General features: G+C 44.2%; 1 protein-coding gene and 1 long non-coding RNA gene across 8 annotated transcripts in view; one reads left to right on the top strand and one right to left on the bottom strand.

Moving 5' to 3' along the window:
• Positions 1–7,760, bottom strand: part of NCOA2 (nuclear receptor coactivator 2) — a 164,847-nt gene extending 157,087 nt beyond the window's left edge. For 2 of the 7 annotated variants that reach the window (XM_077352181.1, XM_077352188.1), the window contains exon 1: positions 7,592–7,757. The gene's annotated coding sequence lies outside the window, so the exon portion shown is untranslated. Of the gene's footprint in view, positions 1–5,937; positions 6,073–6,640; positions 6,756–7,442; positions 7,503–7,591 lie in introns of those variants that run through there. The other 5 variants (XM_077352186.1, XM_077352187.1, XM_077352182.1 and 2 more) reach the window with 5 other exon arrangements.
• Positions 5,733–20,750, top strand: part of LOC143844697 (uncharacterized) — a 45,148-nt gene continuing 30,130 nt past the window's right edge. Inside the window, exons 1-2 of the long non-coding RNA XR_013234096.1 lie at positions 5,733–5,984; positions 12,576–14,014. This is a non-coding gene — a long non-coding RNA (uncharacterized LOC143844697). The remainder of the gene's footprint in view (positions 5,985–12,575; positions 14,015–20,750) is intronic.

Raw genomic sequence — 20,750 nt, 5'->3', positions numbered from 1 at the left:
TTTACATTCTCAAAAGTGACAACTTAACACTATGATATTGCAATTTCACAACTAAGAAGAAGAAGAAGAGTTGCCAGTTTGGTGTAGTGGTTAGGAGTGCAGACTTCTAATCTGGCATGCCAGGTTCGATTCTGCACTCCTCCACACGCAACCAGCTGGGTGACCTTGGGCTCGCCACGGCACTGATAAAATTGTTCTGACCGAGCAGTGATATCAGGGCTCTCTCACCCTCACCCACCCCACAGGGTGTCTGTTGTGGGGAGAGGAGTGGGAAGGCAACTGTAAGCCGCTTTGAGCCTCCTTCGGGTAGGGAAAAGCGGCATATAAGAACCAACTCTTCTTCTTCTTATATGCCACTTTTCCCTATGCGAAGGAGGCTCAAAGTGGCTTACAGTCGCCTTCCCATTCCTTTCCCCTACAACTGAATACCACAAAATGTTGCTTGGAATATTTATATACCCTGCCTATTCCCAAGGTGGGTGGCAAGATAGGCCATGGCCCACTCTCAACATTGTAGAAGACTTCCCAGAAGACTCCTCCAGGGAAGAAGAGACCCTATGGCCTGAGGCTTCATGAACACTGGACAGAGACACCTGCCATTTTTTCAACATCAGACTTCCATTCAAGCAACCCTGGCGCTGATCTGCCCCTAATTTTTCAACAGTCCCCCCCCCCCGAAAAGGCTAATTTTACTGAATTGTTTGTATACACTTACGAGCTTTCAATGAGCCTCTTGCAGTCTGAAAGCTATGCCCATGAGGCTGGGAGTTCAATCCCAGCAGCCAGTTCAAGAATGACTCAGCCTACCATCCTTCCAAGGTCAGTAAAATGAGTACCCAGCTTGCTGGGGGGTAAACGGTAATGACTGGGGAAGGCACTGGCAAACCACCCCGTATTGAGTCTGCCATGAAAACGCTAGAGGGCATTACCCCCAGGGTCAGACATGACCCAGTGCTTGCACAGGGGATACCTATACCTTTACCTTATGAGCTTTCAAGTGACACAAGGAGGGGTTCCATAATTTAGGACTTTAAAATCATTCATGTTAAGACCTTAAAAAAAACCCTTATGAACCAGCCTTACAAAGGTCTTAAACACCAGAAATTATTATTTAGTCTGCTGTAACTAGACGTGTGAGATTTTCTGGTCCTGCTAGAAAGAGTTCCTGCTGCTATAACACCCTACCTATAAATTTCCAATTCTAACATTTGTCATTTGCATCCACCAATGAAACATCAAGTATTAATACTTTGCAATCAGAACTAAGACAGATGGAGAGATGGTAAACAGCTGCCATGCATACCACTACCCTCCCTTCTCTCGATCACACACACACACAAAAGGCGGACACTTGTACATTCCCACAGAACCTTAGCAACAAGAAGGTACACTGCCTTGGGATTATTTGTGAAATCACAAGATAAACAAGAAAGGTTGCATGTCTATATACACAATGGCACTGCAATGAAGGGAACATGGCCACAAGCTCTGTAGTAGATGTTCAGATGCAATTAGTATTTTTCGCACTGGCCTATCTTTAAAGTTTGTGATCAATTTGGGACATTCAAGGTCATTCTTCTACTCGTCTACAGACCTTCAGAACACTTAATGAGCACCTTAAATGTCATCATCAACAATAAGTTAAATGTACTTGACAAGCTAAATAGGTTTATCTCTTTAAAAGGTGATAGATTAACAGCACTAAATCAAAAATGTGGCTGCTGCTATCCTGAAGACATTGTCATTGATGTCAGTGGAACACAATGATAAATGGATGGATGTTAGGAAGTATCTTGATCCCAGATTTAATACCGGAAAAGTAAAAATGCTAACTTAGAGTCTCACTGTTCTTTGCAGGGCACAGGTTAAACTGCAAAAATCCTATGTTTTCATATACAAGTGCACCAAAACATGATCCAGCTATTGTGACAGCTCAAAGTAGCACGTCCCAATTGCATCCCTGTAGGCCCAGCAGATCTTATAGTTCAAACATTTTGTCATTATAATAGGATCTGCCTTTCTCTTTACTGAAGTCTTTTTAATGAAAAAAAAATCTACTTAAGTAGCCATTTGCAACAATATATGACCAAGAAAGTTACATCTACTTCCCCCAATCAGTCAGTTATCACAAGATCTTTAACTGCTCCTAGCGGAGCGGATTAAATAAAACAGTAAGGGCCCCAAGGGTGGTCCCTGTCCGGGATGAAGAAGGGTGCTGATAGGCCCCCTCCTCCGGAATGACAATCAAAGGGGCCAATAGGCAGGTGCAAAGCACCTGCCAATTGGTTCCTCCGATTGTCAGTCCGGCGGCAAGGGACCAATTGTGAGCCGCACACAGCGTGGCTCGCAATTGGTCCCTTGCCGCTGGACTGACTAATCAGGAGGCGCTTTGTGCCTCCTAATCCTCCCCCCTTCCAGGCCCCGCAGAATCACCCAGCCGCCCACCGCCATTACCTGCCTTGCCTTCCTGAAGGCAGGTTCCAGCCTCGCCGCGCAGCCAGGATGGCTGCGGTGCCGGCGGCTGTGGAGCTGGCAGCGCCAGTGGCATTGGCGCCGGCAGCACTATCGGAGCCGGCGGCGGCTGTGCAGCTGGTGGCGGTGGAGCCGGCCCTGGTGGCGGCAGCATCGGCGGCGGAGCCACCACCGCCCGCCGCACCCGCACGGCCCCATCACAGACAAGCTTGGACTCCGCCCCCCCTCGGTAGGACTCCGGCCTCCAGGTAGGCCGCGCCAAGGGGGGGGTCCGGACGAGCGGCTAGCGCCCGCTGTATTTAGACTACAACAAGCTTATTTTCTAGTATTGTATATTAGTGGTCTTCAATAATTCCAGAGTAAGGTGGCAGCATGGGACCTGCTGAAATGCAAACACATGACAGGTAAAATTTACACAATAAAACAAGTGTTTGCAATGAAAGCTATTACACATTATTTCAATTATCGTTCTGTCATGTGAGTCCTATACTCATTATGGGCAAACAATAACCTTATTTTTACTTAACAGTAGGCAAAGGCAAACCACATCTGAATGTCTCTTATGTCTCTTGCCCTGAAATCTCTAAGCAGATTGCCATAAGTCAGCCGTGACTTGATTGGGGGAGGGAATCAAAACTACATATTCAAAATATCTAAGTTAGGTTCCTGCAACCCCTCCTCCAAATTCATACTCCATACTTAGAACATAATGCAATTTTATATTTTAAAGTTCACCATGTAATCTGAAACATTAAGCTATTGACTCTGTGGCTCAAGAAGTGTTTATGTAATTAATATGTTGCTAATAAACCATTAAAAATATAACTACTGATTAAACAAAGCCAATATGAAGCATCCTATTCACCATATCAATAGCTCATTTTATGTGTAGGAACCGTAAGTGCTAAGAAATTAACTTGCATTGACGCAATAATATAGTAATGTTTGAGAAAACTAACATCACACATGTGCATTGTTAGTTTACTGCTTCAAGCTTCATTATCAATTACAGTAAAAAAAATTCCTCTGTAAGACCAAAATCCCCAAGAGGAAAAATAGCTCAGTTCCTATCTGAATGAATACAATGGAACCACAGCTGACGATGCACATCTTTCTGGTTATCTCCATATGTTCAAGAAGTTCTTTCCCACCCCCAACTGCATTCCCTCTGCACACTATCCAAAATGATCAAATAACATTTTCCAAGAATGAAACACTGGTGTGCTGCCTTTCTAGCTCCAATAAAAATGTGATGGTACATAATGATCATTTGCAATTTAATTATTTTATACTATGGGTCTGATTAGTAAAGTCTTTAGTAACATATGCACAGATACACAGAAGGAACAATTGGATAAATGATCTTCATTGCTTAATACTGTTTAATTTCAGTGCAATACAAAATTTGTGATCTGTAACAAAACACATCTAGATTTTGATGCTTCAAAAAGAAATACCACCAAATAATTTCATCATATATTACTAGTATCTCTCTTTAAAATAAGAACAAAGAAAAGAACACAATGAACTTGCCAAGTATGCAATAAGATTTTAGATTGTTATGCTAAATTCTCAGTGTTTGGAATAAAACTATATGGAACAAAACCCATGTGTACAACCTCAGACCATTGTTATTGATTGTACAATGTACTAAGCAGAAAATATTTAAGAATTCTCCTATTTTTCCTCAGGCACAGGTCAGATTTTTAAAATGTCTTATCTGTATCCTCCCTGCTTGAGTTTCAGTTTAGTATAGGGAATTCAGCTTACGCCAACATGTCAGTGACATCATCAACAAAAGGAGAACAGAAAACAGTAAGCATTGTAGTAGCAGCTGTCTTTCTAAATGACTTTGCTATTCCTACAGAGGAACCTGTACTCTTTACAGATGGGCATGCTCACTCCCATTATGAAGCAAAATGCAGTAAAAGCCAACTCGGCGATTTAATCATATTGTACCTAATAGTAAACTTGATCTTTTACTATACCTTTTACAATGCAGTGCACAAGATAAGCCTATTCTGAATTGAGTGTACCAGTCTACTTTAGTGCATTCTATTTTTTCTCTAACAGAATTTGTTTGCAATCAAACATTTTGTCCCTATGATTGTCCCAACAGAAAAGGCACTATTAGTTCATTATATAAGTTCTCAAGCATCAGGGTGATTATTCAAAATTTAAATTAAATAAGCAATGATTGTGGCAAATTGTACATTTTATTCCATGAGAGCACCACAGAATAGTCAGAGAAAAGCTGGATAACTACTCATACAAAGCCTAAACATTTGTGTGGGGGGATGGGTGTCAATACTTTTCCCAAAGCATCTTGTCATGCTGCAATGGCTGAAGAGCAATCGTTTTTAAAGCAGCACTCAGTGGAATAATGGAACTACTACCACAACTATTTAAAGTAAAACCAACCAACAATGTTAGATTTCCAACTGTTCAGAGAGCCCTTAATAAAGTTTCAGCTTGCCTATCATTACCAACTAAAAAGCCACACATTTGGTGTGAAAAATTAAGTTGTCATGCTCATGTTCCTGAATTGTGACATTATCTCAAAAATGGTTTTCTTTTTAAAAATTAACTATACAAAGAAATCACCTTTCTGCTGCCCAAAAAGTTACATTTTCTTCTTATTAACAAGACTTTCTCATTGTTGTTAATTTATGCAGTAACATAAACAGAAAAACAAACTATGATGTAACTTATTGTATATATATACTAGCCATCCTCTCAGCCCTCTCATATATCACATAGGACACTGCGATCTATACACAAAAAAGACAGCTCTCAAATAAATGTTCAGGTGGGCAGCCTTAAACAGGAAGGAAGCAAATGGCTACTATCTGTTCAAATTATCCGTGAGCTTTTACTTATATTACACACAACTTTATAGAAGTTTCAATGTAGTATCTTTCTCCAAAGAAACAAGTATGAAGAGGTAAAAGAACTACAGTTCCCAGGGTCCCCTAGTGAGATGAGGGAACTGTTTAACTGGCTTGTTTTAGCCAACAACTTTCCACACAACTTCAAGTGGATTTTTTGCATCCACAATGAACATTCTTAAAAGTGAGTTGCAGGGGCAAACCAATACATTCCCCAGATTGCGGGACTGCCTACCATGATGTCTGTCTCTAAAATGCTCTGTTAAGTGATTAAAGGACAAAGCAAACAGTTAAGTTTACTCCATTTTGCTCTCTTTCGTCTTATCCAAATACCTCATGTACTTATCCACACATTGGAGTCAGCTCAACGAACCCTGAGCACTAGATCGATTGCAGAGAATAAGGAAGAACTGTCGAGATGAAAATACATATTACATGAACAAAGTCAAAGTTGCCAAGACAACCAATAACCCTGGCTACCTTTGCAACAGTATTGTCGGCAGAGCCGTGAACACAAGAGCGTCTGCCTATAAAAGAATAGAAAACGCCATCACTATGCAAGATAAAAATCACTGGCCTCGAGATGAAAACACCTCCAGCTCCATCGCAAGCAGGAATCTTTTGGTAGGTGGTGAGAAAAGGGAGCAGAGGAAGGTTGTTTGTGTTTGATAGACACTCGCAGGCACCCTCCCCTGCACAAGGGTAGCACAGGGAGCAGGTGGAGAGGGGATTAGACGACGCACACCCTCGCTGGCACGGGGGAAGGGAGGAGTATGTCATTCGCCATATACAATGCGGGGCGGGGGGGGTGGAATCAGGCGCTTCTTCCCCGCTCCCTTCAAGGCATAAACGAGCCCCACATTCAACAAAAAGGAGTCCTGTGCAGAAAGGGAAGGTGGAGTCTGCCCCTCCTTTCTTGCCCACAAACACACGCACAGAAAGGGAGTTCAATCGATCTCATCAACGCAGCTCCCGAGGAGTTAAAAAGAGGAGGCTGCATGGCTGGATCCCCGAGGACAGGCGCGCGCAGCAAGCCCGCCGCCCGCCACCCTCCAAGGCTGTCTAGGCCGCCGCCGCCCTGAAAGCCGGGCACCAGCTAAGCGAGCCCCACAAGACGGCCAAGGCGCCACTGGGGCCGCCGCCGCCGCCGCCCCTTCCCCCCACCCAGCCGGGCGCACGCAGCAGCAATGCGGCTCCCCAGGCTGCGCTCGCACCCAGCGGCGGGCAGGGCCTCGTCGGGTTCTGGCAAGGGGGACTCCGACGGCCGCTCCTCCGCGTACCAAAGTTAAGAGAAGTTAAAGCCCCATCGGCGGCGGGGGGAGAGGCAGGAGCCGCCGCCGCCGCCACTCTGGCCCGATGTTGGAGGCGCCTGTCAAGAAGGAGACATCCCCCCCGCCGCCTCTCCGCACGCGAGGCTCGCTCCTCGGATCATCATTCCTCTCACGCTCGCTGGGGTGTCACCAGCCTGTCCCCGGAGGAAGCCACGCACCCTTCTTGCCTCGGGAGAGAGACCCTCTCGCCGCTCGCACGCCCCCGCCCGCGCCAGGGATCCTCATTGTCAGCCACGCAGCTGCCACCCTCAAGTCCTTTCTAGCGAGGAGCGGTCCTCCTCCCCATTGAGGCCGGCGGGGAGGAGGGGGGGCAGACAAGGAACAGCAGCCAGCCTTCGCCATTAGCACCCCCCTTCCACTTCCCCGCCAGCCACATTCATGACCCCCCTTTCCCTTTCCTTTTGCGCCTGGGAGCCCTTCTCGTTCACCCCGAGGGACGAGCCGCCACCTTGAAGGGGAAAGGGGGGCAACTTTAAACAGGAGATAATCGCCACACTATCTCCCCCCCCCGCGCGCACACACACACATCCACACACGCGCGCGCGCATTTCCACTAACAATCACACACCCACCAGTCATAAAAGTGGGCACTCAGACTGGCTGGCTGACACCTCTGCTGAAAGAGGGGGGAAACCACAACTTCTTCACGGGGAGGGAAAAGAGTGTGATTGGGGGGGGGGGTCCAGAGCGAGCCAAGTCGCCCCCCTCCCCCCCCCCCCGCTTGTGTGGCTCTCACAGCATCTGCGCTCACCAGCCATCCCCAGCAGCAGCACCACGCACGGCCCGGATTATACAACACACTCCTGGGGAGGGACCCCTCTCCTACTCGCTCCCGACCTGGCCTGCGGAGGAAGGCCTAGTAGCTCGGCGGGGGTGGGGGACGTGGGCGCCTTCTTTTACCGAGGTCAGTAACGTCTCCGGCTCCTGTCGCCCAGGCTGCCGCCAGCGCTGACCTTCGCTTTGTAAGAGGAAGCTGGAGCTGCCGAGTCCTCCGCGGCCGCCATGTTCCCGTTTTAATAACTGGCTGCTTGTTTATTTCAATGGAGACCCTCCCACAGCTCACCCTCCTCCTCCTTCTCCTCCTCCCCGCACTGCTACCCAGCGAGAGAGGAGGGACGGGGAGGGCCGAGGCGCAGAGGCAGCAACGCCGCCGCCACTCCCTGCCTTCGCCAGGCGCAAAAGTGGCCTCCGAAGCGAGTCCTTTTGCCCCCGACGGCAGGGAGAGCGAGAAGGCGCGCGCGGCTAGCTGCCGATGCGCCCCTTTGGGAAGGGGGAAACTTCCTTTCCGGCCTCTGACTGGAAAGGCTTCTTTCGAGCTCTTCTTGACGTGAGGTAAAGAGAAACGAACCTAGCTGAGCGTCAGCTTGAAGCCCGTGGAAACTCCACTCTCATTTAACAAAGGGAGAGCGAAAGAATCCAGTCCATCTAATGTTATTGCGGGGTTGGGGGGTGGGGAGCGGCTTCTCCTTCCCCAGCTGTAGAACAGCAAGTGTGTTTTTACAAAAATAAAGACGGAAAAGTCTGGTGACTCAATACTGTGCCAGTTTAAAGACCACAGAGTGCAACACTTTCATGGGAGTAAGGTCCATTGAACAGGATTCTGATTCGCCTTAGGATGGCACTCACTGATAGAGATGTGTCATTGACAACAGAGTAAAATGACTGAGCAAATAAAATGGAAAAGTATCATATGTCTGACAAATGTTCTTCGATTCTTTAGTAAAGAAAACAAATACAGCTTTTGACAACTGGGTTGTTTTAGTGGATACACTTCCTGGGCATGTAACATTCTGGAGGTTTCTCTTATATTTATTCTAATATTGTTCACAAATGGTTAAAATTTTGTCCTCCCCCCCCTTCTACATTTGGGGTTGAATTCATGGCACTTTGGCAAATATTGGGGGTGGGGTCTGGATATAGTGTTGGAATGTGTGCATTGCTAAACAATATGTTGTATGGGTATTTAAATTCATTTTAAACAACCATCATGATTATAGGGCAGATTAAGGAAACCTAGAAGTCTGACACATCAACAACATTTATTTACACTACAATCCACAAAATGAATTACACCGTAGCAGGAGACAAGTCATATAATTTAAACTGTAATAGATAATCCAAACTGAGAAACTGTGAAGGCTAACTTCCCCACGGTAAGTGATTTAACAAAGCTACTGATATATAAAATAATTAATTTAATTATTTGCTAACCATTGTTAGAGCAGAAGAAGGGAACATAATTTAATCTGTGTTCAATAATCTGGAATTAAACTCTGATGATGAAGATGGATCCTAAGCATGTTGGTTCTGATGTATATTCCACTGAGGCCTATGCAATTCATTCCTAAATTGTAAATATCTCTAGGATTAAAGCCTAGTCTAGATCTTTGTTACTTTACTGGATGGCAGAAAATACAATAATCATTAATTCCTCCCATTCATTGTAGTGATACAAAAGACCTAATATGCTTCCTGCTCTGTGCTTGTGAAAATTACGAGGTTGACTTTTCAGTGTATGGTGAATGAAGACTTTTTTTATACCACCCTTCTTCAAAGGCATTCAGAACAATGCAGATAGTTCTAAACTTTCTCCTCAGAAACCCCTGTGAACTATGCTAAGCTAAGGAAGAGTGGCTGGACAGAGACAAGAGTTTCAGTCATAGCCTGACAGCCTAATCCATCTTTTTTTCAACCTTTTGACCATGGAGGAACCCCTGAAATACTTTTTCAGGCTTAAAGATGTCCCAGAAGTGACATCAGCTACTCATGCCTGCCTGCCACGCCCCCGGAAATGACATGTCACTAGAAATGACATCACCACCTACATTAACAGGCAGGCTCAACTGAGGGGGGGGAAGTGACAGGAGGCAATTTAAGGCGGAAGTAGGAATGCAGCCTCTGCCTCCCTCCAAGTCTGATACAGTCTGAAGTAGGCACAAAAGGTACAGCCTACCCTTAAACAGACCAGGCTAAGCTTATGGTGTATTCCTGTAGGGGGGGAGGGTGCCATTTATTTCTGTGGGTTGTTGAATTCCCCCAGGAACAACTATAAGATATATGACTCTATAGTTGTTAGCTCTGAGTAAAGAAATACCTGGAGATTTTGGGAATGGAGCCTGGAGAGGGTGGGGTTTAGGGAGGAGAGGGACCTCAGCAAGGTATAATGTCATAGAGTCCATCCTCCAGTGCAGCTGTTTTCTCCAGGATCATGGTCATCTGATAATCAATTATAATAGCAGGAGAACTACAGTTGCCACCTGGAGGCTGGCAGCCCTAGATGCGAAAGAGTTCTCTTAACAGATTTCAATCTTATTTTACTAACTGTAAATATTTAACTGTATTTTAGTGGTAAAAAGGTAAGGGTATCCCCTGTGCAAGCACCGGGTCATGTCTGACCCTTGGGGTGACGCCCTCTAGCGTTTTCATGGCAGACTCAATACGGGGTGGTTTGCCAGTGCCTTCCCCACACTTATTCAAAAATTCACAGAGTTGTCACATATGGGAAGATGAGTTGTATTGATCAGAAACTTACACGTGCTGTGCATGAGTTATTGTGACAAAAGTATTGTGCCCAGGCTGTCATGCATATCTTCTTGTTCTCTTTGCTTTCTGGCTAATAATTTCTTAACCCTCAATGGGAAGTTGTCCATCACAAAATCAACATTTGACAGCGGCCTTTGCTCCACTGCTCAAGTAAGATTTTTCTTTACAGCATGTATACAAGGCTGTCATCATTGTGCCTTTCCTTTGGGACATGAAATCCCATATATAAAGCATTATAACACCTAGGGAATAGCTTCCTCGGGGATCCCTGCCAAGTTCTATCACTATGTGTTTTTCCAAATTATCAAAACTCCCTAAATGACTTTCAACTTAACTGAACTTGTGAGCACTTTTGCAACTTTGCATTGGTTGAGTGGCAGCAGGCTGGCCTTGCTGTCCAATTAATTGACAGCAGGGTGAGGAGCTATTCCTGGGTACCACCTGCTAGGGAATGGTCCCACCCTCCTTCCTCAAACACGTGGGTGGGTGCCAAGATAAGCTCCAGTAGGTACACTGGCACCCATGGGTACCACACAGGATCGTACTTTTAAAGCTTTTAGCAATGCAATATTAAGGGATATTTAGGAGTACAGAGGTCAGCAGCATTTACTCCTAAACTGCCTTGGTCCTTATGTGGACAGAAAGGCAGGGTAAAAATGTAAAATAAATAATTGTATCCAAGAAATTGTAGCCTTCCTATCTGATAGCATGTTTGTTTATATAGAAGAGGTCAGTGGCCATATTTCCAAGAAATAATACAGAGTAAGGCCAAGTGCTATTTGAGGTTATATATTCAAAGTCATTCTGCGGATGCTATTGACCCTAAGGAGTGTCTGTGTGTAAAGTGCCATCAAGTTGCAGTTGATTTATGGCAACCCCAAGAAGAAGAGTTGGTTCTTATATGCCGCTTTTCTCTACCAGAAGGAGTCTCAAAGCAGTTTACAATTTCCTTCCCTTCCTCTCCCCACAACAGACACCCTGTGAGGTGGGTGAAGTTGAGAGAGCCCTGATATTTCTGCTTGCTCAGATCAGCTTTATCAGTGCTGGGGCAAGCCCAAGGTCACCCAGCTGGCTGCATGTGGGGGAGTGCAAAATCAAACCCGGAATGCCAGATTAGAAGTCCACACTCCTAACCACTCAGAAAGGTTGGGGACCACTGGGCTATACCATGCCACCTTCCCTCCTAACCCTAGTGATTATGTGATTTAATTTAACACATTCTTAAATATTTCTTATGTTATCTTTCTTGAACATTTAGGCTGGGGGAATTCTAATAATACAAATATATGGTTTTAAGTAACAGTTTATACATTTCCATGCCACTGGAAATCTACAGCAGAAGTGTATATCCTGTAGTGAAGTATCAGGAGTCCACACTTTGCCCAGCATCCAAGTGTTTAGGATGGGTGTGCCAGCAGCTACAGAAATATGTGCATAACTAGCACTGATTTTAGGCAGAGGATTCCAATGCTGCTATAAAAATGTCGATGCATTAAAACAAATCCTCTTACATGAAAACATTTGAGGTTCATTAACTCCAGGTGGCTTCCAGTTGTGTTTGTTTTTGCCCATCAGGCATCTTCTACTTTAGAAAGAGTTCTATTAGGCTAGATGATTTGCTGTCAGTTTCAGATGCCATCATGCATAAATACTTTCCCAACATCACCTCAATTGAGTTTGGGTTGATGGAATTAAAAGAGCTATTTAAAGTCTTGCAGAATTGTTTCAGTCTCTCAGAAACAGGGTCTTCTGCTGTTTCCTGTTGTATGTTATCAGCCCAGATGTGTACTGAATCTAGATATTTAATATATCTTACAGAATAGTCACCGTTTATTTACCAACTCAACACAATGATGGTATTCAGTGGAGAAATACACAAGGAATATAGGATTGTATTTACCTGTAACAGTTGTTCATCAAGGGCCTTCAGTGCAGGCAGGCATGAGGGACTGCAGGCCTGCCATGGTAAAGAGATTTCAAGCTTTTTAAAAAGTTACTAGGCTCTAGGAATGCTCCCCCTTCTCTCTGTCTGCAGAGATCCCTTTCTTTGCACAAAAGGTCATGTGACAGAGGTGGGGCAAGCACTCCTTCCTCAGTGCCCTTCACCACCATGAGGAGATCTCTGCTCGGTCAGCAGCCCACAGCCAAGAAAGAAAGGAGATTGTATGCCTGCACAAAAGGCAACTCAACGAACAGCAGTTACAAGTAAGAGCAATCCCATTTTCATCATCATGGCTTCTGTGCAGTTTCATATGGGAGAATAGCAAGCTCACTTACCAGAAGAGGAGAGTGTGGGCTTATCAGTGAAACATCACCTGTAACACTGCTTTTTCCACTGCAGCATCATTTCTGGACTCATCCATCAAATAGTGCTGGACAAATGTTGGAGTGGACCATGTTGTAGATTTGCAAATGTCTTCAAGAGCAAGTCTGGCTTGGAATGCTGCTGAAGAAGCCTGTGCCATCTGGGAATGAGCTTTCAGATGATTGGGGCAAGGTACCTCAGCTTCAGCATAAACTGTTCTAATTGTCAAAACCACCCATCTGGAGAGAGACTGTGCTGATGTGCCTATCTCTTTATTTGACTCCCTGAAACATTTACGTTTCTATCTTTCCTAAATTCCGGTGTCCTTTTTAAATAAAAAGAGGAGTGTCCTTACAGCTAAAGTGTGTAATGTTTGTTCCAGTGGTGATGTTGGGGACAGGAAGAACTGTCATGTCTTCTATTGCCAGTGATGACAGTTCATCAGATGAAGCTGAGGAGCTGGTTTCTCAGAGAGCTGAAACAGCAAGGAACTCAGCGGATGAAGGAATGCAGCCAGCTGTGTCAAGGAATGCAGCCAGCTGTGGAGCCCCAGCCAGAAATGTCAAGCTGTGTTCCTAGAATCCTCACACCTGCATCGAGTAGTTCTGGTTTGCCCAAACCAGCTAGACACTCCTGGCAAAGACTTAGGTCCATGTTGCACAAGAGGAGATGGTCAGCACACTTAATGAGCCGCCAGAGTGCAAAGGATTCTAATAGTGACTGATTGCAGGATGACTCCCATGCAGACTGATTTAAAGAATGACAATGCAGTGTGAATGCAACATGCTTAGTTTCTAACACAGCCTGGTTCTACACTTTTGTTCTTGCACACCCTGATGATCCTGGACTGTTAACAATGACCTTGACTGTGGATATTTTCTGTTGGCACCTTGACACTTTGGTGTATTCTGGACTTTCCATGATCCAGTAACCCTCTGGCTTCTGACTCCTGGCTTGTTTATGACTGTGACCTTGGACATTCCTTTCAGTGCAGCCTCCATGGCCACAAGGCATTCCACCTTAAGTTAAGCCTGTGCCGGCAGCTATTCCTGCTCTTGGGTTCCCTCCTGACCTAGCACCATGCTGCAGCAACAGCATGTCTGGCCATGCCCAGCAGCACAAGAATACTGGAAGGTTGATGTCTTGATTAAGGTAACACCACCTTGGGAAGAAACTTTATAATGGGTCTAAGGACTATTTTGTCCAGGTGGAATTTGATAAAGGGAGGATCACAGTAAAGTGTCTATAGTTCTCTCACCCTTCTAAGCAGATGTGACTGCCACCAAGAAGACACATACAAAATAAAGAACAAATGAGAACTGGCTATAGGTTCAAATAGCTTCTACGTTAATTTTGATGTAACAAATTCCATTGGAGAACTGGAAATACAACAGGTGGAAACATGTTAAGCAAGCCTTCAAGAAATATTTTGGATTCAGGGATGAAAAAAGACTGGCCGATCTCTAAGGGTCATGGTAAGTGGAGGTAGTGGCTAGGCGAACTTTAATTGATAAGGCAAACAGCTAAGCTGCCCTGTTTCAATTCCAGGAGATAGCTGAAAATTCTGCTCAAACGGCAGGATTGCAAATCAAACCTTGCCTGTCCCCTCACAACATAAATGTTTTCCATATGTATTCATAGGATATCCTTGTCATGTGTTTATGAGAGGTTGTTAAGACTTGCTCTACCATTTGCTCTACCAAACTGCAGGATTACCCAAGCAGCTAGGTGCGATGGCCCCACTTGTGGTGGGTGAGTAGGGCCTGTGTGTGGGAGATCTTCCATTGGAAGCAGTATTGTATGTTACACTTTGTCTAGTTTCCACAGAGCAGGGAACCATTCTCTTCTGGACCAGTAAGGGGCCAAAAGGGTGTCCAGCAGGTGTTGTTGTCCAGGGATGTCTTAACCAAATGCCTGGTAGAAGAGCACCATTTTGCAGGCCCTGCAGGGCTGCAGTAGCTCAGGCAGGGCCCTGATCCCTTCAAGGAGCTCATTCACCAAGTAGCAGCCAGGATGAAGTCAGACGTGCTTCTTTAAAGCCAGTGATCACCAGCCAGTTGGAAATGGTGTAGAGCCCTTTGGGGGGTGTAGACAGTGAGGTGGTCCCTGAGGTTCAGTGGGCCCAGATGGCATATGGCCTTAAAGGTGATTACCAATACCTTAAATCTGATCCAGAATTCAACTGGTAACCAGCACAGTTGTTCGAGAGTGGGCTGGATGTGGGACCTCCATTGTGTTCCTGTGAGGATCCCAGGATCATGCCCAGGTTCCTGGCAGAGTGAGCTACTGATAGCTGTATATGGGGGGTGGAAATGTGATTATTTTCCGTCATGTTGGGATTTTTAAAGTCTTTTAATGGGTATTTAAATGGGATTAAGACTACTGTTACCCGCCACGAACCTTTTAGGAAGTGGTGGGAAATATACAGTGTGGTAAATATGATAAAACTTTATCCTTTCTGACAGACTTGTTTTCAAAATGAAATTCAGTCAATTTTAACACTTCTCCCACCTTTATTTGTGACTCTATAGACAGTTCCAAGTCTAAATGCCAGGGATCTGTTCTCACAGCAGAAAGCATAATTTTGTGTGAGAGACAGAAAAAGATTTTAAATCCTCTGCATCTATAACTTCCACAATATAAAGCATACATAATTTGCTGTTATTGATATCCATTCATTTTAGAAATTGTAATTTCACTGTCAAATAAGACATTTCTTCCTTGATATCAATGTTTTTAGATCATCTAAACAATTTTAATTAATTATAGCTGGCTCTGGTTCAAAAGAGCTGAGATTTTTAATTATTACTATTTACAGCATTCTGCTGCCTTTCATTTTAAAATGCTCTAGGTAATTTCCAATAACCATAATTATTATAATGATAAATTGACAACATTACAACAATAGGATTTTAACCAAAGTAAAAAACTAACTTGGGACTTCTGCTGTCCTTGCTGTAGCATCTGATGTAAAACTATTATTTTGTTTTAAAACAGGCTTGTAATGACTAGTGTGAGCTATTTTGGAGAAGCCAAAGTGAAATCACTGGACATATGCAAGTAATTCTGCACTCTGCTCTTTTAGATGTATTTTATCCTTCCATTGTTTTCAAATTATTATTTTTGATCCCTCCAGAGTGAATATGTCATACTGATTCTTATTGAACTTGCATGGTAGTGTAAATTTATCATTTAATGGTCAGTGATTGATTGCTCAGTTTATTACCCAATAAATCAGGTAGAATACTGTAATATCTTAAAACAAGGCTGCCTAAGACTCATTGACATCCATTGGATTTAATCAGTCTGATTATTTACAGAGAACCAATGTGGCGTAGTGGGGGTAGTCAAACTGCGGCCCTCCAGATGTCCATGGACTACAATTCCCAGGAGCCCTTGCCAGCATTCGCTGGCAAATGCTGGCAAGGGCTCCTGGGAATTGTAGTCCATGGACATCTGGAGGGCCGCAGTTTGACTACCCCTGGGTTAGAGTATCAGACTAGATCTGAGAAACGGAAGCCTGAATCCCTATTCCATCATGAAAAATGGCTGGGTGACCTTGGACTAGTAATACATAATCAGCGTAACCTACCTATTTGGGTTGTGATGACAAAATAGAGAGGAAACTGTTGTAAGATGTGTTTGGTTCCCACTGGAAAGACAGTATGCAAATATAAAATGAGAATTGTAGGCTATTTTTATTTAGATGGTATAAAATAGATAGGAATTAAGAGTGCCCTGTTTTTCATGATGAAGAAGTGATGTTTGTTCTGAAAGAAGTCAATATACATTTGGTTTCCTATTTGCAGAGTAAGACTTTGACACTGTGGAGTAGTGCTTTGTATTTAAATTGGTTAGTCTCCACTTTAGAGTATACTCTAATTATCACTACTGGATTCAGTCTCCTAAAGCGTCTTAATTGCCAGCAATACATATGCTCAGAGTTGTATTTCATTTAGATGAAGGGGTTCTCCTTTATTGTTTCAGTTCGATATAGATCACAGCTTGAGACAAGTCAAAACAGAGAAGAGATAAAAGGATTAAGGATGAAAGGAGAATTGGTTAAGTTGGCATCTTCTATGGATATTGTCATCTTGCCAGATTTGGCATTTCATTACCATTTCTCAGAACATTTTGAAGCAGTGGCAAATTTAAAAATAAATCTAATTGTTGATATTACAAAGCCACATATCCAATACAGATACACGTTCCAGAAAAAAAAATTAGTTAAAGGTCTATTGATTGAAACAATGGAAGGGAGGGGTTGGATTACCAAAAACAATGACCAGAATCAAAAGAATTTTTCTAATCCATAAATTCAACTTCTCTGACAATAAATTGTTTTGCAGCTGTGTAGTTTCAAAAGCAGGCTGTGATATGCTAAGGGGAAGGGTGGCTGAATGGGAGGGCACATTATTTACATTATATTAAAGATACAACATATTGGAATACCATCCTGTTTATGTTAGACTAGTAATCAAGCCCGCTGCAGCTAAATGCAGCAGGCGCTAGGCACTTACTGTGGGTGGGTGTCTTTCTTCGGCATCGGTGTTCCAGCGGCGGCGGTCTGATGGGCAGTGGCTGGCTTGGTCGGCATTCTTTTGGCGGCGTCAGGCCGCCAGGCAGGGAGTCCCCGGCAGCTGCGCTTCGCGTCAGGCCACCAGGCAGGGAGTCCCCGGCAGCGGCGCTTCTCGCCGCAAAGCGCCTGCCGATTGGTCCCTCCGATTGTCTGTCGTGAGGAAGGGTCCAATCCGGACCCTTCCTCATCACGGACAAATCTCACCTCAAGACCCCTTAACCATTTATTTAGTCCGTGGCGCCCGCGGTGCCACGGACGGTTTAAAGATAAGATTAAATCAATTTAGCACAGCACAAAAAAAATTAAATGTGGAAATATCATTATGAGAAATTATGAGAGCCCGTGAGATGGCAGTGCAAGAGGCTAAGCATGAGTTTTATGCCTCCTCCATTGTATCTGAAATCTCACGCTTGGCACAGTGATTTAGGGTAATTCAGTCTCTGATTGCCCTGTATGAAAGGCTCACAAATAGTCAATTGGAACTGTTTTTTTTTTTTTAGGGATTCTTTTATGGGGGGGGGGGTTACGGGAGAACTTTGTTACTCACCATGACCGTTTATGCACTGGAGGTTTCATGCTGGGTTACAGGCTGGAGTTTTAGTCGTGTCAGGTGGCCCCACCTCTTCCTGCACTCACACAGGGGAGCATTTGGCCCAGTGCACCTCATCTGCCCCCTATTTGTGCTCCTGCACGAGAACTGGGGCCGTAAAGTGCCCAGTGCATAAACGGTCCATGAGCCATTTTTTATTTACTTCATTTACCCTCCATCTCTCTCCCTAATGGGGACTCAAAGCAGCTGTCTTCCTAAGAGGGAGGTTATCCATTGAGCTTCTACAGCAAACTAGGGATATATACCTGAAGATCTTCTGGGGAGATTCCAAGTAGAGTTGCTGAACTCCAGGTGATGTCTGGAGCTCTCCTGGAATTATACCTGACAATGATCAGTTCATTTGGAAGAAAAGGCCATTTTGGAAGGTGGACTCTATGGCATTATACCCTTCTGAAGTCCCTGTAACCCTCAAATCCTCTTCAGGCTCCAAAATCTTCAGGTATTTCCGAACTCTGCACTGGCAACCCCAGTTCCAAGTATGATATGGAGATAGCAGTTGTTACCTGTTGTTTGTCCCTGCACCTGGTATGCGGGGGTACAACGTCTCCAAACATGGAGGCTTCCATTTCATTATGATGTCTAACAACCATCTATAGACCTATCCTCTATAAACTTCTCTAATGCTTTTTAAAGTTATCTAAGCTTTGGATAATTGCTACAGCTTGCACTAGCAAGTCCCATATGACAGTGTGAATGCCTTCCTTCTGCCTCTCCAGAACCTGCTGCCAATCAATTTAATTGGGCGACCTCTGAGTTCTAGCATTATGAGAGAGCCAGAAGAATCTCTCTCTACCCACTTGTTCCTTACCTTACACCATTCTATATGAAAGTGATATAAACATCTATCATATCCCTCCTTAATTGTCTTTCTGTGGCTTGCTAGGAGGTGTTAAAAGAGCCATTTCAGATTGCTCTAGCCCAGAATGGCAGAAAAGTGGCTTAAACTTATCTCCACACAGAGATACTCCATATGCTGTTCCTTTTGGGAGCTCACAGCCTTTGTTTCTTTGTTTAACACCCCATGCACACAACCCAAATATTTTATCCTGCTGTTCGGAATTAAAGATTGGCCAGTCAAGAAAAATACAGCTACTGTTTTCTTTTCTTTGCAGAAACAGGCTTTTAAATGATACATACATCTACCATTTTATACACTATAATATCTATAGATCTTGCCTAGTGTCTCTCAAAGAAAAGGCATTGAAAGGATAGAAGGGATTTCATACATCTCGCAAAAGGGGCAGGGGAGAAATAAATATGACCAAATGTTGTTAAAGTGTGCTAAGGTAGAAAGCGATCTTCCATTTTAACACCATCATCATGAACTTAATGAAAACTGGCTGAATTAAATAGTTCATTTTTATGTGTTTTAAAAGGCATAGAGTTAATTCACAGCTACCCCAAAAGCTTCTATCTACCCAGTTAGACTTCAGTTGTTCCTGTAACTGCAGCCTACCTTCTCCAATCTGCATCCCAAAGTACCCTGGATTTCTCTGACAGATGATGCTGGGAGGGTGTCTGATGCTTGGAGGCAACGATATTCTGGATGAGAGCAATCAATTGAAACTAATCACGACAAGAGATAGATGCTATAGATTGATTAAATCAGTGACTAAGGAGTCAGCCTGTTCTGGATGAAGTTGTATTCCTCTTAAAAGAACACGTTCATAGTTTGTAAATGCTATCAGGTCCATTTTTACAACTGAAGGCTCAGATCTCTTCTATGGCATGTTGCACAGTCCCAGTCATATTCACTGTGGCTTTTGTTGAGAAAAGTTATCTGTGTTGTAATTACATACAAGCTAGACTACAAAAATGGATTCTATCTGGGGCTACCTTTAAAGTTTTGAAGCTTCAGCTAGTTCAAATTATAGCAGCAAGATTATGATCCAGAGTGAGTTATAGAGCACATATTCTTCCTGTGCTAAATGATTTATATTGAATCATAGAATCATAGAATAATAGAGTTAGAAGGGACCTCATGGGCCATCTAATCCAACCCACTGAATTATGCAGGACACTCACAACCCTATCGCTCATCCACTGTAACCTGCCACCCCCTTAAGCCTTCACAGAATCAGCCTCTCTGTCAGATGGCTATCCAGCCTCTGCTTAAAAATTTCCAAAGATGGAGAACCCACCACTGCCTGAGAAAGCCTGTTCCACTGAGAAACTGCTCTGTCAGGAACTTCTTCCAGATGTTGAGACGGAATTTCTTTTGAATTAATTTCATCCCATTGGTTCTGGTCCATCCCTCCGGGGCAAGAGAGAACAACACTGTTCCATCCTCAATATGCCAGCCTTTTAAATACATGGTTATCAAAGATGGCCAGTTTGGTGTAGTGGTTAGGAGTGCGGACTTCTAATCTGGCATGCCGGGTTCGATTCTGCGCTCCCCCACATGCAACCAGCTGGGTGACCTTGGGCTTGCCACGGCACTGATAAAACTGTTCTGACCGAGCAGTGATATCAGGGCTCTCTCAGCCTCACCCACCTCACAGGGTGTCTGTTGTGGGGAGAGAAATGGGAAGGCGATTGTAAGCCGCTTTGAGCCTCCTTCGGGTAGGGAAAAGCGGCATATAAGAACTAACTCTTCTTCTTCTTCTTCTTCATGGTTATCAAATCCTCTCTCAGCTGTCTCCTCTCCACGCTAAACAGACCAAGCTCCCCCAACCTTTCTTCATATGTCTTGGTCTCCAAACTCCTCACCATCTTTGTTGCCCTCCTCTGGACATACTCCAGTTTGTCTACATCCCTCTTCAACTGCGGAGCAGTTGGAACACAGTACTCCAAGTGAGGCCAAACCAGAGCAAAGTGGTACCAGCACCTCCCGTGATCTGGACATGATACTCCGTTTGATACAGCCCAAATTCCATTTGCCTTTTTAGCCACCAAGTCACACTATTGACTCATGTTCAATGTGTGGTCTACTAAGACTCCTAGATATTGGTCACCATTTTACATTGAGGCTCAATTCAAAGCACTGGTTACCTTTAAAGCCTACACCAGTGGTATGCTTTCT

The sequence above is a fragment of the Paroedura picta genome, chromosome 9, assembly GCF_049243985.1.
Source record: "Paroedura picta isolate Pp20150507F chromosome 9, Ppicta_v3.0, whole genome shotgun sequence".
Lineage (NCBI taxonomy): Eukaryota > Metazoa > Chordata > Lepidosauria > Squamata > Gekkonidae > Paroedura > Paroedura picta.
This window is presented reverse-complemented; position numbering and strand designations above follow the sequence as displayed.